Below are 9132 nucleotides of genomic sequence, written 5' to 3'. Positions count from 1 at the left end.
CGTCGTGCGACATGCAGTCTATTGCGCACAGTTTGAGATGTAACTCGACGTCCTGTGGCTGCACGAAAAGCGTTATTCAACATGGTGGCGTTGCTGTCAGGGTTCCTTCGAGCCATAATCCGTAGGTAGCGGTCATCGATTGCAGTAGCAGTCCTTGGGCGGCGTGAGCAAGGCATGTCTTCGACTGTTCCTGTCTCTCTGTATCTCCTTCATGTCGCTTTGTTTCACTCCGAGACGCCTGGACTCTTCCCTTGTTAGAGCCCTTCCTGGCACAAAGTAACAATGCAGACGCGATCAAACCGCGGTATTGACCGTCTAGGCATGGTTGAATTACAGCCAACACCTGCCGTGTAACTCCTTCTGGTGGAATGACTGGAATTGATCGGCGGTCGGACCCCCTCCGTCTACTAGGCACTGCTCATTCATGGTTGTTTCCATCTTTAAGCGGGTTTAGTGACATCACTGAACAGTCACAGGGACTGTGTCTGTGATACACTATTCACAGTCAACGTCTATCTTCAGGAGTTCTGTGAACGGAGGTGATTCAAAACTTGTTTTGATGTGTGTATAATTAGGGGAAGACAGCTAGCACATATACCAAAATTAAAGACGCCTCTGGAGAAAAGAGAAGCAGCTGAATGAATATAAAGGGCTTAAATGAAAAGCCAGTACTGCCCAAAGAAGAGACGGGTAAAAGATGAAAGGAATACATGAAGGGGCCATACAAGGAAAATACATTTGAAGATAATGCTATAGAACGGGGAGATAAATTACATGATGAAATTGCAGATGCGGTATTATGAGCAAAATCTGACAGAGCGCTGAAAGACCGAAGTCGAAACAATTCCGCTGGAGTAGACGACTTTCCCTCAGAACAGTTGATATACTTTGGCGAGAAATCTATGACAGTTATCTCACCTGGTACTCGAGGTGTTTGAAATGGTGAATATCTCCTCATAAATTAAAAATGGTTATTCTAGTCCCAAAGAAAACAAGTGCTGACAAATAATATGAATGTTGCAGAACTATCAGGTTAACGTGTCGTGTGAGGGAAAATACTGGCACGATAGATTTACGTAAAAATGAAAACAATTTGGAGAATTCGACCTCCGGGAAGATCATTTTGGGCTGCAGAAATGTAGGAACGTAAGAGCCAAAATTGGTGTTTCGACTTACAGTAGGTTAAGCGAAGGCAAACCTATATTTGTAGCATTTGAAGACCTTGAAAAGCTTTTGATAATTATGAATAAAAACATTCTATTCTACAATATTATAATGTTGATCAGAATAAACTCTTTAAATTTCTGAAGGCATCAGTGGTAAAACATACGAAACCAAAAGACATATACAACAAAATAATGGGAAATTATAGGTTCGAATGGCGTGTGTTTGAGAAGAGATTCAGACAGGGTTGTATGCTATCCGCGATGATATTCAATATGAACAACGAAAAAAAAAAATGTTTGGCAACTATCGTTCCGGGAGAAGAAATCTAAGGGCATGAGAGAGCAGTTAAAGGTAATAGACAGTGTCATGAAAGGAAAATATGAGAATAAAACCAACAAAGGCAAAACAATGACAATGGAATGTAGCTGAATTAGGAAATTATATTAGGAAATTAGTATATTAGTTTTGCTATTTTGGCAATAATGCAACTGATGATAGCCGAAATATTGTCTATATTGAGATGGACGTTGAGTGTGACAGTCTCGTATAACAGGTCTAAGTGAAACCATGTTAATTGTTGGATTCTTTTATCGGCCACTCGAGTTCTCTAGGACAGTTCTGGAGGCATTAAAAGGAAGTTTACGGTCGGTAGCACGTAACTACACAGATCATACAATACTAGCTGGGGACGACTTCAGCGTACCGAGTATAGACTGGGATGGGATTCATTGCGGGGGTACAAACAGACAATCATGCGAAATACTTTTGAACACGTTTTCTGAAAATTGTCTGGGACAATTAGCTCGGCAGCCCACAAGCAATGTAAATATCTTACATCTTGTAGCTATAAATAGGCCGGATCTTACCAGTAACGTCAGTACAGAATTGGGATTAGCGATGATGATGTCATTATAGCAATTAAGAAAGCTAGGAGAGCATTTTTGCTAGTCATAGCAGATAAGAAATTGTCATTATCTCACTTAGACAATGAAAGGACATCACTTAGTACAGTAAGACGGATGTAGAGCAATTATGGACAAAGCTTGAGCAGATTATAAATCTTTGTCTGGAGAGTTATATGGCTAGTAAGTGGATAAAGGATGGAAAAGATCCTCCATGGGCTAATAGCGAAATTCGGAAGATGCTGCAGAAGCAGAGGTTGTTGCACTCTCGTTTCAAAAGGCAAAGGACGGGTGACTACAAGCAAAGATTAATAGAGATTCGTCCGTCTGTGAAAAGATCAATGTGCTAAGGATACAATAACTAGCACCTTCACACCTTAACAAAATATCTGGCAGAGAACCAGAGAAAATCCTGGTGCCATGTAAATTCGCTAAGCGAGTCTAAGGCTTCCATTCAGTCCATTGTTGACCAGTCTGGTGTGGCAGCAGAAGATAGCAAAACGAAATACGAAATTTAAAATTTCATTTTCACACAGCAGAATCGTGCAGACATACCATCATTTGTCCACCGGACAGACTCCCGTATGAATGATATAATAACAGGCATCCCTGGCGTAGAGGATCAACTGAAAGTTTTAAAAGCAGATAAGTGACTAGGTCCGGATGGAATCTCAGTTCCACTCTGCAAACGGTACTCTAAAGCACTGGCTCCTTACCCAGCCTGCGTTTGTCGTGAATTCTCACCCAGCAAAAAATCCAAATTGCAAGTGACTCCAATATGCAGGGTGTAAACTTTAAGTTGACAAGCCAGAATAGCTCGAAAAATAAGCTTCGCACGAAAAAATGTGCAGAATCCAGAGTTGATTACTTTCGAGGGGTACATCTGCAGGTACTAAAATTATCCCGTTACCCCAGCCCCGTGTGGGTGGGGCGGGAGACAGCTTTAAAATTTCAAATGAGAGCCCCAGTTTTTTATTGCAGAATCAGATTCTACATAAAAATCTACGTACATTTTGTCTCAAACATTTGTTTTGATTCCTGGTAGCAGGAGCTGTAATTCAAGAAAATCCATGTTCTCATTTTTGCGTGGAAAATAGTTACGGATAAATAAAAAATACTTATTTATTTCGCAAATTTTAATTCACTAAAACTAAAACTCTCCCTCTCTCCGCATTGGATGGGGTTTGAGAGAGAGGAATTAGAGTTTTACAAATGTTGACCCAAATATTAATTTTTTCCGCAGATTGGGATAAGTTTTTTTTATGTTTCGAGGTCCTGAAGCCACACAACTTTTAATTATCAGACAAATCATCTGACTAGGTAACTAACTAACCAAACATCCTACGAAGTAAAGAAGTATTTTTTATTTATCCGTAACCATTTTCCACGCAAAAATGACAACAAGGATTTTCTTGAATTACAGCGCCAACTACCAAGAATCAAATGTTTAAGACAAAAATGTACGTTGTTTTTTATGTAGAATCTGATCTGCAATACAAAATGGGGGTTCCCGTTTGTAATTTAATAAAGTTGCCTCAGGCCCCACCCCAAGGGGGCTGGGGTGGCGGGCTAGTTTTAGCACCAGCATATGTCCCCCTCGAAAATAATTAACTTTGGATTCTACACATTTTTTGTGTGAAGCTCATTTTTCGTGTTATTCTGGTTTGTCGATTTAAAATTTACACCCTGTATAAAAAGTGTAAAAGAGCAATATATCTAACCTCGGTTTGCTGCGAAATCCTTGAACGTGTTATTGGTTCGAATATATTCAACTTCTTTGAGTTTGAGAAGCTTACGTCCTCGAATAACCATGGTCTCAGAAAACACCGCTCGTGCGAAACTTAGCTAGCCCTTTTCTCACGTGGGTGAAGGACAACATGCAGGTTCTTTCCGACAAGCATTTGACGCGGTGCTCCATGCGGGCTGTTAACGAGGATACGAGCAAGTGGAATACGTACTCGGATATGAGAGTGGCTCGAAGTCTTCTTACGTAATGGAACACAGTACGTTGTCCTCGACGGCGAGTGTTCATCAGAGACAAGGGTATCGTCAAGAATGTCTCAGGGGAGTGTGATAGGACAGCCCTTGTTCTCTATACATATACGCAAATGGTTTAGCGAACAGGGTGGACAGCAGTCTGCTGATGATGCTGTGGTATACGGTAAGATATCGAAGTTGAATGACTATAGGAAGATACAAAACGACAAAATTTACAGTTGGTGTGATGAATGGCAGCTAGCTTAAAATATGGAAAAATGTAGGTTAATAGAGATGAATAGGAAGAGAAACCTGTAATATTCGGTAAGGTATTACCAATATACTGCTTTACACAGTGACGTCGTTGAAATACCTGGGCATATTGTTGCTGAGGGATATGGAATGGAACGAGCACGTGACAACTGTGGTAGTGAAGACGAATGGTCGACTTCGGTTGACTGGGAGAAATTTAGAAAAGAGTGGTTCTTCTGTAAAGAAGACCGCATGTAGAACGCTGGCGTGACCTATTCTTGAGTACTGCTCGAGTGTTTGGGATCCGTACCAAATCAGGTTGAAGGAAGACAGCGAAGCTAAAATTGTTACTCGTAGTTTCGAGCAACACGCTGTTCCGGAGATGTTTCCGGATCACAAATAGGAATTAGAGGAGGGAAGGCGACACTATTGTCGCGGAAAACTACTGAGAAAATTCAGGGAACGGGCATTTGAAGCTGACTGCCCCACGATTCTACTGCCGTCAACGCACTTTGGACGTACGGACAGCGAAGATAAGGTACGAGAAATTAGTGTCGTATTAACAATCGTTTTTCCCTCACTCTGTTAGCGACTGGAACAGGAAAGGAAATGAGTGGTACAGGGTACCATCAAAAACGCACCGTGCGGTGGCTTGCCGAGTACCTATGTAAATGTTGATGTAGATGAAGTAGAGATGATATGAAAAGTGGACTGACGCTGGGAAGAAAAGCGATTCTGAAGAAGGGAAATTTAATAATTTTCAATATAAATCTAAGTCTTAAGAAGCCTTATGTGAAGGCAGTGGGAACATAACCTTTTCTGAAAGAGTAAACGTCGACGAGAAGCAGCAGTTAAAACAAGGACTTGTGTTTTGCACTTAGTGATTTAGGGAATGCTCGTAATAAATCTGGCTGGCTGCACAGAGATTCAAAAGAGAGGTAGAGTCCAATGGCTTAACCGTTGCACCACACCGCTCGACGTATCTCCCCATCTTAAGTAGCTATTACACATAAAGCACATGACACATACACTTTTCAGCTGTAATTGAAGCATAACGGCCGGCCGAAGTGGCCGTGCGGTTAAAGGCGATGCAGTCTGGAACCGCAAGACCGCTACGGTCGCAGGTTCGAATCCTGCTTCGGGCATGGATGTTTGTGATGTCCTTAGGTTAGTTAGGTTTAACTAGTTCTAAGTTCTAGGGGACTAATGACCTCAGCAGTTGAGTCCCATAGTACTCAGAGCCATTTGAACCATTTGAAGCATAACGCTTGATGAAATGCGAACCATTTTTGTTGTAGTAATTTTGTCGCAGGAAAACTATTACCTCACTTTTATTTCGCAATTAACACCCTCCAAAGAAGACGTCATTTCAACTACACAGTAGATCTCACTAGTCAGTTCCCTCAAATTTACCTTCATAATAAGAACACACTAGTCATAGAAGTCTGATAATATTGCTTAACGAAGTACTGTGTTTCCAGCGCCAAGTTATCCCAGTTACATTTTAGCACTCTCTAAAGCTAACAAAACGAATAAATAGCAGCAGCAAATAAGTCGAAAGTTAAAAGGAAAGTCCTTATGCATCAGCACACAAATCAAACTTCGAAATGAGAATCGTCGAATCATTATTTTGCAATCTTCATGCGGGGGGAACTAATTTTATAATGAAAAAGTGGAAAAGGTAGTTTCATCATACAGTGAGTCTGTAGCTTTCATAAGACATTTATTTCAAACCCTTATAACAGTCATGTACAACTGATAACAATACACTTTGATACAAGGACATTTATCAACGGGAAATAAACAATGTTCAAATTATATATATATATATATATATATATATATATATATATATATATAGTCTACAGACATATCATTGCACTTTAAAGAACAGTGTAAAGAATTAATAGAATGTCTTTTGGAAGACACATAAGTAAATTTACAAAAAAAGCATATATACAAATTATGCGGGAGTAAGAAAGTATTACTGTCGCAAATAAATTCATAAAAATGATTTATATAATAGAACGTTGCCATTGTTTAGTGTATGTTCCGCTTCGACCTATGACGTCAGCAGTGAAAAGTAAACATCAGCAATGAAATGTAGACAAACATGCTGGTTCACATAAACGCAATGATAATATAGATGCGTAAAAAAATAAGCACAAACTTTGTGTATCTAACGTAATCTCTGTATGTAGATGGACCTTTTCGAAGTAGAGAACAATATTACTTGTAAGGAATGATAGTTTAAAGTTTAGTATCTCCTTCACTGTTCACGATCTTTTATTATGTTGCTTCTAGTATATTACAAACTAACTAAAATATTCGTTCTGCAAATATGTAACACCTCTAAAGAATAAGACTGAAATATTTCATTGGTTCTAGTAATTTACACACTAGAAACATCGAGAAGTAAATATTCCTTCCTGTATTCTGTTGAATTCCATCTTGTAATAATTGTTAGCGAATTTAGGTTATAATATCTATTCTGGACATATTTGCAGTGACTCATTTATCACTCTGTACCTTGTATGTGTAGGGAAACGTAACCCCGATTTCGTATAAAATGTGTAATGATCACAAGAGACTAAGGTCGCAGGTTCGAATCCTGCCTCGGGCATGGATGTGTGTGATGTCCTTAGGTTACTTAAGTTTAGGTAGTTCTAAGTTCTAGGGGACTGATGACCACAGATCTTAAGTCCCATAGTGCTCAGAGCCATTTGAACCATTTGAATCACAAGAGAGCAGCTGACGTATCACCAAAATTATACTGAGATGACAGAAGTCAGGGAACAAGGATGTGAACGTACATAGATAGCTGTAGTAGTGCGTACACAATCTAAAAAAAGGTAGTAGATTGGCGAAGCTGTAATTTCGACTCAGCTGATTCATAAGGAAAGGTTTCCGACACGATTAAGGCCGCACGACAGGAACTAAAGGACTTTGAGTGCGCAGTAGTGGTTGAGACGAGACGCTTGCGACATTCCGTTTTGGTAATCGTTAGAGAATTCAACATTCCGAAATCCACAGTGTTAAGAGTGTGCCGGGAATACCAGATTTCAGGCATTACCTCTCAAAACAATGCAGTGACCGACGGCCTTCACTTAACGAGCGAGAGCAGCGGCGTTTGCGTAGAGTTGTCAGTGCTAACATACAAGCAACATTGCGTGAAATAACCGCAGAAATCAGTGTGGGAGGTACACACCGGTATGGCCGTGCGGCGAAATTTGGCGTTATTGCACTAGCGAGTGCCTTTGCTAACAGCACGACATCACGTGCAGCACCTCGTCTTGGGACATGACCATATCTGTTCGATCCGAGACGACTGGAACACCGTGGCCTCGTCAAATGAGATCCGATTTCAGGAAGTAAGAGCTAATGTTGGATTCGAGTGTGGCGCAGACCCCATGAAGCAATGGTCTCTTTGTCAACAAGGTACTGTGCAAGCTGGCGGTAGCTCCGTAATGGTGTGGACTGTGTTTACGTGGAACGGTGTGGGTTCCCTGGTCCTATTGAAGTACCATTGACTGGAAATGTTTATGATCGGCTACCTGGAGGCCACTTGCACCCATTTATTGACCTCATGTTCCCAAACAAAGATGTCATGTCACTGGGTCACAATTGTTCGCGGCTTGTTTGTTGAAGAACATTCTGAACAATTCGATATAATGATTTGGCCACCATATCTCCCAGCATGAATTCTTGCGAACATTCATGGGACAAAATGGAGAGGTCATTTCGTGCACAACAACTTACTCTTGCAACGCTTTCACAACCATTGAAGGCTAAAGGGGCAGCGTCGCTCAGTATTTCCAACAACTTGTTGAGTGCATGCCACGTCGAGTTTCAGCCTTACTTTGGGCAAAACGAAGTCCGTCGCAATATTAGGATCTATCCGATGACCTTTGTCTCTCCAGTGTATATGGCGAACACGGAGGAATGACATTAAAATTTTGAAAGGTGGCTACACTGAGCCACAGCGCCAGAGATTGCGCCAAAGAGTATTATTCAGCCGCCTCCACTGCCAGTTCTTGTCGAGAAGTCATCGTGGAGAGTGCTTATTCAGATGTAGCAGTGGTGAGTCGTTGTTGAGAAGTCGTCAAGGAGAGTGCTTATTCAGATGTTGCCATATTGTTTTGATGGGCTAGACTCCAGACGTTGTTGGATTGGGGATGCTGTAATGATCAGAGTGTGCTTTTCGTCAATATATATGAAGGTAAAAAATTCCTTTTCTTTCATTATTTCAATGTCTTAAACAATAATGCCTCTTGGTCACAGGTTCAGTCAACAAAGCATCTGGCTCGTGTTCTTGTATTAGACTGTATTTCTGGTTTCTATGTGCAATTATAGTATTTCTGTTTATTTTTTTAATTACTTCAGTATAAATGCTGTTTAAAATATCTCGTCTTATTGAGGAAGAACCGTGCCAGATGTGTACGTTGAATCACACTTGCACACACAGAACAGCTACACTTGTGTTTTGTTGTTTCCTAGGTTTTATAGTTGCTGGGGACTTAATTAATTAATTGTGTTAACGGAAATTTTCTTTCATTCTTTTTTGTTGTTCTATGCAGTCAGATTGCGTACTAACACTAGTCAGGGCCAACCGGTACGAGACTTCGTAACCGGACAGACAGCGACTGAAAATTAAAAATATTTGCATTATATATAATTAAGCCCCCATGCACGTGGCGACCGCTGCTTAGGATCGTCCCTTGGAATTCTTCTGATTGTAAAAAATAGCAGACAGTAGTATTGTTGTAGTAATTTGTAGTTTAGTAATTGTGGTCTATATTGCATGTGCAGATTTGGTAACTGAACATTTGTAGTT

The sequence above is a fragment of the Schistocerca serialis genome, chromosome 5, assembly GCF_023864345.2.
Source record: "Schistocerca serialis cubense isolate TAMUIC-IGC-003099 chromosome 5, iqSchSeri2.2, whole genome shotgun sequence".
Taxonomy (NCBI): domain Eukaryota; kingdom Metazoa; phylum Arthropoda; class Insecta; order Orthoptera; family Acrididae; genus Schistocerca; species Schistocerca serialis.
The sequence above is the reverse complement of the archived record's forward strand: the minus strand, read 5'-3'. Positions refer to the sequence as shown.